The following is a 9292-nucleotide window of genomic DNA, read 5'->3' on the forward strand; positions in this document are numbered from 1 at the left end:
TACCAATTGAAAACTCTCTGTTTAGTTCTGTACCCCATTTTGAATCGGATAATTTTCTTGATATCCACTTTTTTATTTATTTTTTTATTTATTTTTTAGGTATTTTAGATATTACCCCCTATTAGATGTATAATTGGTAAAAAAAAAAAAATCTCATTTTGTAGCCTGTTGCTTTGTCTGAATGATGGTGTCCTTTGACATTCCAAGTTTTTCAGTTCATGAGGTCCCATTTATTAATTGTTGCTTTTAGTGCCTGTGCTGCTGGTGTTCTGTTTAGAAATTCTTCTTGCACCAATGAGTTCAAGGCTATTTTCTACTATCTCTTCAATCATATTCATTGTATCTAGCCTTATGTTGAGGTTTTTGATACAAGTAGAGTTGAGTTTTATGCAGAATGACAAGTATGGATCTATTTGCATTCTTTGACATGCTGCCATCCAGTTTGACCAACACCATTAGAAAGATGTTGTCTTTTTTCCAGGATGAATTTCTTGCTTCTTAAAAAAAAAGTCAGATGTCCATAGATCTGTGAACTTACATCTGAGTCTTCAGTTCCATTGATCAATTTGTCTATTTTTATGCCAATACCATGCTGTTTTTATTACTATAGCTCTGTAGTATAATTTGAAATTGGAGATGGTTATACCTCCAGAACTTCTTTGATTATTCAGGATTGTTTTCACTCTCCTGTTTTTGTTTTTTTTCGTTTGTTTGTTTGTTTTTGTTTTTGTTGTGTGCGTGTGTGTGTGTGTGTTTCCATAGTAAGGTGAAAATTGTCCATTCAAGTTCTGGGAAGAATTGTGTTGGAATTTTGATGGGGACTGCATTAAATCTGTAGCTTGATTTTGGTAGCATTTTTATTTTATTAATCCGACCAATCCATGATCATGGGAAATCTTTTCATATACTGATATCTTGTTTAAGTTCTTTCTTCAATGTCTTAAATTTTTTATTATAATTTTTTTTACTTGCTTACTTAGAGTTACCCCAAGATTTTTTTTATGAAAGATACTGTTGCCCTGCCTTACTTTTTGAGACAGCCTATCCCATTGGCCTAGAGCTCACTAATAGGCTCAGCTGGGTAGACACCAAGCCTTAAGACCTGCTTGTCTCTGCCTCATTAGGTCTGGAATTCACATGCATACTGCCATGTCTGATTTTATCAATTAAATTTCATGGATTGTGAGGATTGAACTCAGGTCATGCTTGTAACTGCAAGCACTTTACTGACCGGGCTATTTCCCCAGCTTAGAATTTTATTCTTTTAAAGACTTTCAAAAGCATTTTTTTAAAAGTGTGTATGTGTGTGTGCGTGCACACGCACACATGCATCCACAAATGCCTTTGGCGGCCAGAAGGTGTCCAGTTCCCAAGAGCTGAATTTACAGGTAGTTGGTGGTGATCCACCCAACCTGGATGCGGAAAACTGAATTCAGTTTCTGTGTAAGAGTATTATATGCTCTTAAATTCCGAGCACCTCTCTGCCCTGAGTCCTCTCCTTTTACAAAGGTTGAACAGCTCTTTCTCATGTTGCCTTCTAGGCAATTATCTGTGCCAGGATGAAGCTGAACACCTCCTTCCTGGCCTCCAGCTGTCAAAAAGTCATCCAAGTGGACGATGAACGCAAGCTTCGGACATTGGATGAGAAGCACATGGCCACACGAGTCTCTGCTGAGGCTTTGGATGAAGAATAGGATTGTGTGGTTCAAATCAGTGGTGGGAATGACAAACAAGGTTTTCCCATGAAGCAAAACATCTCGACTCACAGCAGAGTGCACCTTCTGCTGAATAAGGGGCATTCTCGTTATAGATCAAGGAGAACTCGGTGGGTGTGCAAGTCTGTAGAAGAATGCATTGTCTATGCCAATCTGAGCATTCTCAACTTCGCTATTGTAAAAAAAAAAAAAAAGTTAAAAAGGCGAGAAGGATATTCCTGGAGAAGGATACTGCTGTCTCCTCAGCGGGGTCCTAAAAGAACTAGCGGGATGAGAAAGCTTTTCAATCTCTCTAGAGAAGATGATGTCTGCCAAGATCTTGTCAGAAAGCCTTTAAACCAAGAAGGTAAGAATCCCAGAATCAAAGCACCCGAGACTCAGTGCCATGTCACTCCGTGTGTCCTGTAACACTCATGGTGACACATTGCTCTGAAGAAACATCACACTAAGTTAAACAAGGAGGAGGCATCAGAGCATGCTACACTTTTGACCCAGAGGATGAAAGAAGCCAAAGAAAAGCACCAGGAACAGATTGACAAGAGACGCAGGTTGTCCTCGCGGAGAGCTTCTACTTCTAAACCTGAGTCCAGTCAAAAATAAGACTTTAAGAGGAACCAATAGGGCTGGAGGGATGGCTCAGTCACTAAAGGCTAGGCTCGCAACCAAAAATATGAGTAGCAAATAAGTAATCAAACCGTGGAAACAAATAAAGACTGAATAATATTCCACTGTGTGTATATAAATTACTCCATAGTAAATACGTCTCTTTAAGAAAACAAACGTGGACCATTCTGTTGTGATTGCAACATATTCTACCCCATAGCAAAAGGGATCTGTTAAGTAGGTCAAAGGTCACACAGGTGACCTACAGCCAGGGCCTATAACTAGCCATTCTTTGCCCATTTAGCACTAACTGGGAATTCCTTGGGATTCCCTGGGAATTTGTAAAAGAGTTATTAATGACTTAGCTGCATTTGCCAGTAGTCAGCCACACATTCAGTGATGAAACTTGAACCTGCTGGACCAGATCCAGAGAGATGAGGTCACAGATGACTGTGGCTCACGTGCTCTTGTGACCTCAAAATGACAGAGAAGCTGTGTATGGAAACGCCTTGGTGACGGCTATGCAAAGATAGCAGGGCCTCTGGCGACAGCTCTGTGGCCAGTTTTTCCTGATAAAAGTTCTGCCTTAAAAAGTAAAGGGGAAAAAAATTCCCAAAAGGAAATGAACAGTAAGTTGTTTGCTGGACAAAAATAGAAAGGTTGACACCCAAAAATAAAACAATGTAAAAAATTCCAGAGGAAGTCCTTAGTTCTATTTGGCAGCTGGAGTGTGGCCTCAAGCAAGTCAATGGAAGCGCCGCAATGCATCTCACTCAGGAAGACTCTCCCATCCGAGCGCACAGACTTTAGGATCTTAGACACCTGAGCACCGGAAAGACGCTCTCTCTGGAGTAAACCGCCCCACAGCTTGCTTTCCACACCCACTCGGAATCAGTGAATCAGTAAGTCCCTGTGGGGATCTATCCTGATTCTATGCTAATTGATGTGGAAAGAGTCATCTGAAAGTGGGTAGCCCTGTTTCATGGGCTGGACCCCAGACGGAATGAACAAGAGAGGGAGCAAACTGACTACCAGTATTGCATGCATTAAATTGCAGCTCTCTGCTCCTCTTTCCTTGGAGCTAAATTGTGTGTGTGTGTGTGTGTGTGTGTGTGTGTGTGTGTGTGTTTAATGCACACACACATCCCTGAAATAGTTCAGTGGGTGTGGCTTCTAAGGTGCCAAGATAGACATCTCCAGACCCAGCCTCCTCAGGGGAGGAGAGCACCCCTGGCCCTGACTTCTGACCCTGTCCAGAGCAAAAGAGATGGCAGCGCCAGAAGAATGGAAGAGAGGGGTAAATGATTTTTTTTCTCAGCATCTCATTGACACTTCCTTGCTCTATGAATCTGGAGCCAAGATCTGTCCTCTGGCATCAGCCGCCTGAAGAGTAACTGAAGGTGGGACAGAAGCTCCTACTCATCCTCCCCTGGGTCCCTGTGTAGATGTCACCTTCTCAAAGGAACCTTCAGGAACTTCCAGGAGGAGTCAGTCAGGCCCTCACAGGCCTGGCCCGTGGCCGCTCCCGTGAGGCAGTGACAGCCTGTTCTTAGATCTTGCTCCCTCTGAGCTGTCACTCCTAGGTGAGCTCAGAAGCTGGCTCCTCCTTTAGGCCCCCTGTTCTGCCACAAAGGCTGGTCAGAGGGAGGTGTCTGTCGCCAGAGCAAGTTGAGTTCAGGAGCACAGGAATCAGCTCCCGCCTGCGGATGATGTCATGCTTCCCTGGGGCAGGCATCACTTTCGCATTGCTCAACCTTTGGGCATCTCACTTCCTTCCCAGATGACTCCAAGTCGTACACAGGCGTCACATCCTGACGAGCCAACTCCTCAGCTTCTCCTTGTGTGGGAGAAACAATAATCCACATGGTTGATACTCCCTTATTTTTTTTTTCCCCTCCCTTGTTTTCAAACTAGAGCTTTAGGCTGATTGATACCGTCAACTTGACAGGATCTAGAGACACCGAGGAAACAAGCCCAGGGGCTTGTTTACGGGGGAGTTTCCAGACTGTCTTAATCAGGTGGGAAGACACACCCCATGTGCTGGGGTCCTGGACGAAATATGAGAAAGTGAGCGGAGCACGGTGGCACCCATCTTTTCATGGACGCAATGTGGTCGGCTCAACCTTACGCCCCTGATGCCATGACTTCCCACCGTGGTATGCTTACTCTCAGACTGTGAGCCAAAGCAAACCCTGATTTCCCTAAATTGTTTTTGATGGGTCTTTTTGTCATGGCAATGAGACAAGTAACTAGTACAGGACATAAATTTCAAGAACCCCCTCCCCGCCTCCGCAAGTCATGGAATGTTCCAGACTATGTATACACTGGTATTTCTCTGCATGTTTTTTGCTAATGCTTAACCCATAAATTAGGCACTGTAAGAGACTACCAACAATAGCTAATAATAAAATAGAATTATGTTAATAATATACTATATTAAATGTTATGCAAGTGTAACTTCGGTCTCTCTTGTTCTCCAAATAGGATTCCTTATTGTACAATGAGAATGTTCTGGATTGCTGTTGACGGAGGACAACTGGCTGTGGAAACCGGAGCAGTGGGTGTGGAGGGCAGTGTGCATTGTCTGCTTCTCTGGGAAGCGGGGCTTACATGAATGTTGTCTTGAGTAGGTCCTTATGAAGTATGTATTTATAGTGTGTGTGTGTGTAAAATATGTGCACCATTCTCTCTGAGAACCAGGGTGTTCTCTGGCCTCATCTGGCTTCCTTCGAGCTCCAAGTGATCCAAATGCCCACCCTCTGTTTCCAGAGTGCAAGTTGGTGTCCTCAGTTGCTAAGAAGCGTTTTCACTGACCTGGTACCAGCCACACTCACTAGTGTTTCAAAGGGTAAGGCAGCAGTACCAAGGCCACAGAACCCACCCGTTTTTCTTCACTCTCTCGATCCTTCCCTCTGACCCTCAGATCCTGCCGTATCAACTGAGTGGATGTTGAGAGTGCAAAGGTTGTTTCCACCTCTCACGGACTTTGGTCTATGTTTATTTGCTGAGTCCTTTCTCTAAGATGTGTAAATTTGACGGTCACCATTATATTAATAAGGACTTATATTCAGCCTTGAGTGACAGTGAGCTGAGAGATAGTAGCTAAAACATGTGAATTTTTCTTCACAGAAAATAAGCGTAGCAAGAGGTAATCTGGGCTGATGGAAGGGACCATGATATCATCAGGGGCACCTGTTTCTCTCTCTGGTACACTTTCCATAGAACTGGCTCAATGTTTAAGGTCCCCTCAGATCCAGGATGGCTGCCAGCCCAGCAGATGCCATGCTCACGCGGCTGACACGAGAGAGGAAGGAAAAGGATGTGTTTCATACTTTCTTCTGGAGCATTCTGCTTACACCTACCTAATTGGTCAGAACTTGGCCATACTACCGTGCCCACCCAGTTAGAGATAGGGATGTGTGAGATCCTTCAGCTAAGCATGGTCCTGCTCCTAAGAACTCTGGGGCTGTAACCAGAGAAGTGTGGAACAGATATCATGGCAGGCAGGGGCCCTTCCACCCACTGACACTCTTCCCATTGGACAGCTGCATAGTCCAGGTGACATGCCAAGTGAGTCCAATTTTCCCTGTGCCCATGGTGATAGGCATGGGGGCTGGGACTGGGGTGGTGTCTTTTGCTTCAGAACAGTAGACAGTGCCTGATGGTACCTCAAGGAACTCTGAAGGAACTCCACTTTCAGGACCTAGCAGGAACCTCTGCTCTGCATACTTGACCCTGCTGCCTGGAGAGCCACCTAAGAGCTCCACCAGCAGGTAGGACAGTAGTTTCTGTTTAAAGCAAAGACCCTGGAGAAGGGATACCACATAGGACTATCACCTGGCATTGCCATCTAATGCCAGAGTAGAGAGGAAAGTGCAGGCATGGGACACAGGAGGCCTATCCTAGCCCTTTAGGTCCTCTGTGAGAACCAGAGCTTCAGAGCTCTCGGAAGGATGTAGGATGCCAGAGGGTTTCTGGGGAGAAGGGACAAGACCAGGATTATAAGTTCTTGTGAAAGTGTAGGAGGGGCCTGATGGTGGTGGGAGGGGCATAGGACCAACAATTGGTGTGAGTGAATGGCTCCAGCCTGCCAGCAGCTGGTGGCAGGCCCAGGTTTCAGACCTGTATCCTGGGTCTGCTTTCAGAATTGTGCCAACTTGCAGTCTGTTTCCACGTACATGCTATAGAGGTCCAGGGTGCCCAAGAGAGGAGAAGAACAGGAGGGGCTGGGACTCTGCAGCAGATATGGAGTCAACTTTCACAGAGACCAAGGATTATAGACGTGGGGAAGAGGGAACAAACTTAAGAATATAAGGTTAGAGTCAGGTGGATCCCTGAGTTTGAGGCCACCCTGGTCTACAAAGCAAGTTTCAGGACAGTCAGGGCTACACAGAGAAACCCTACCTCAAATAAATAAATAAATAATGAATGAAAGAAAGAAAGAATGGAAGAAAGAAAGAAAGAAAGAAAAAGAAAAAGGAAACCAACCAACAAACAAAAACCAAAAGGTTATAAAACTAGGCCCAGGCCTTAGAAGGGTCTTAACACTTAAGTGTCATTATGGTCATGAAAAATTCACCACTGGGGACACTGGTTGCTGTAAACAAACTCTTTTCTCTAAGGTCTGTTTCACACCTTTCTTCTGATTTTAGGCACTGAAGATTTTAAATCACAACAAAAGATAGAATATAATTTTTTTTAAAAAAATGGTTGCTGCCAGGTTCAATGGCACACACCTGTAACTTTGACACTCCACAGACAGGGGCATTTCGAATTTAAAACCAATCCGGACTAAATATGAGAACCTGTGAAAACAGAGAGAGAAGGAGGGAGGGAGGAAAAGAAGGAGGGAAGGAAGGAGAGAAAGAGGGAGGGAAGGAGGAAGATGAAAGAATGTAAAAAGAGAGGTAAAAAGAAAATACAAAGGATGCAAGCCAGTGCTCCACAGTGGCTGTTATCTGCCAACATTCAATCGAGCACAGTTCTTGAAATTAATTGATTTCAAGTGAGTCATGGGGAATGTGCTTGCCCAGGATGTAAGCGCTGGGCTCCGGGAGGCACAGAAAGCTGTGACTCACAAGATGGGATTTGAGCCCTTCTTGGTCACGTGTTTCATAGGTAAGGGTCATAGGTTGCTTAGGTTTGAATACAAATGGATTTTAAAATGAACTTAGAAGGAAGCACACTTTAGAGAGGGAGGAGGGGAAGGCAGACAAGAGAGAGGGTCAAGGTGCTAGGGACCAAACACAGGGAGGGCCTCAGGTAAGTGCTGCCCCCTGAGTTACCCTGAGCATGTGTGCATTTTAAATGATGGAACTGAAACTGTATTCCATTAACAGAACCTTGAAAAGAATTTTCAACATGCAAAAACATTGAAAATGCCTTGGAATGTCTTTATCCTAGGGAAAGAAGAAGAGTAAAGCAAGGATTTTGCTGTCTGAGCAAATTCTTAATAAGCCAGAGGTTAAATTTCTTCTAGATACAATATAGGTCTTATTTGTTAGATACCTTTTATCGCTGCGTATTGTTCTTCTATGCTGTCCTGAGATGAGGGTGTGTACTGTCTCTGTCAAGATTCATATTGATTTGGGGAGGGGCTTGAGCTTGCCCCTCCTGCCCTCCAGGGTGCTGAGGTGAAGGTCTCTACAACTATGCCCAGCTTCGTATTGAAATTGGTGAGCATACTGGTATAAAGAGATGGCGGGGTCCTCAAGAGTGTTAGCATGGGTTGGTGTGCTCTACCCTCAGAGAACTGTTTTGTGTGGTTCCCTCAGGAAGGCTTGGTTATCTTCAGGATGGATTTTTATAACAAACCTGTCTGCTACTGTTCTCTCCTCTCTTTCGCTTAGGACTGCTTGGCGGTACCTTCTGCCCAGATCTAAAGGATCACGGAGCCCTCACCAGATGCGTCTGCCCAACCCAAACTCTTCAGCCTCCAAAAGAAGCATGAGCCTAAATAACCTTCTGTTCTTTATAAATGGCTCAGTGCCCGGTGCTCCTCAAGAGCAACAGGAAATTCCCACAGCCCTGTGTAAGATACAGAGCCTGCGTGTCCATGCTCTGGACCCTCTTGGCAGAGTATACTGTGGAGGACTTCAAGGCATTTCTTCTGAAATAATCTGTTCCTGACCTTTTGCAGATCCAAGGATGGATTTCTCCACTTTGAAGCCCCAGAGGTCTGATCCAAGAGTGTGGAAGCTGATAGAAAGAGCCACAGTTAGGGTCAGTAGCTGGAAGAAGAAAGAAACCAGCTCCTAGTGTGTACCAGACCTGTGTGTTCTCAGGAGGTGGTCTCTGGGTACTGTCTGGCTTCCCTAGGGTAGGCTTTGGGGTGCTCTGTGTTATGAGCTGTGGAGCCAGGCCAGAGAAACATAGGCGAGCTGGATGTCCCCTGCTGGAGACTCAAAGCCTGCAGCACTAGTTAAGGCTTGTTCCCAAGGGAAAAGGTAAAGGAACATTTGAGGATGTGGCCACGGGCGGGGTTCCCAGGCTCCTATGCAGATCCCACTAAAGCGCACATGGGCAGCATGAACTGGACATAGTGGTTATAAGATAAAACAATAATACAGACGAGGTTGGGAAGAGGACGATGCATTGAGGGCTTAAGAGGAGAAGCCGGAGAGGAAATGGGAGATGGGAGTGGCTGGGACCACATTTTGTTGAATACAGATACGAAAGAAAATTTTAACAATAAAGAAAAAGGAAATCTCTCTAAAATCATGACAGTCGTGTGCCAATCAAGAGAAAGAACAGGACCCGGTACTTTTGAAGAAGCAATTCCTGGTAATCCTGGTGGCCCGGGGACTGCCAGGCTGCACATCAAGCACACATTGCTACTCATAGCACGAAAAAGTGTTAAATATACACCAAACTAACTCCTGGACATGGTTCCACAACTGAGAAAAAGAAGGTGAGCTCCATATGACTCCTTTGCCCAGTAGCTTTGGATAAAGCTATGTGCAGTGTTTCAACCA

General features: G+C 44.9%; 1 pseudogene across 1 annotated transcript; it reads left to right on the forward strand.

Moving 5' to 3' along the window:
• The first annotated feature begins 1504 nt into the window (after window positions 1-1504).
• On the forward strand, window positions 1505-6724 carry LOC125390636 (small ribosomal subunit protein eS6 pseudogene; annotated as a pseudogene). Its single transcript, XR_014996930.2, has 2 exons — window positions 1505-3220; window positions 4803-6724. The product of XR_014996930.2 is annotated as a small ribosomal subunit protein eS6 pseudogene (transcript).
• Window positions 6725-9292: the final 2568 nt, after the last annotated feature.

The sequence above is a fragment of the Myodes glareolus genome, chromosome 13 (assembly GCF_982192425.1).
Source record: "Myodes glareolus chromosome 13, mMyoGla1.1, whole genome shotgun sequence".
NCBI classification, from domain to species: Eukaryota; Metazoa; Chordata; class Mammalia; order Rodentia; family Cricetidae; genus Myodes; species Myodes glareolus.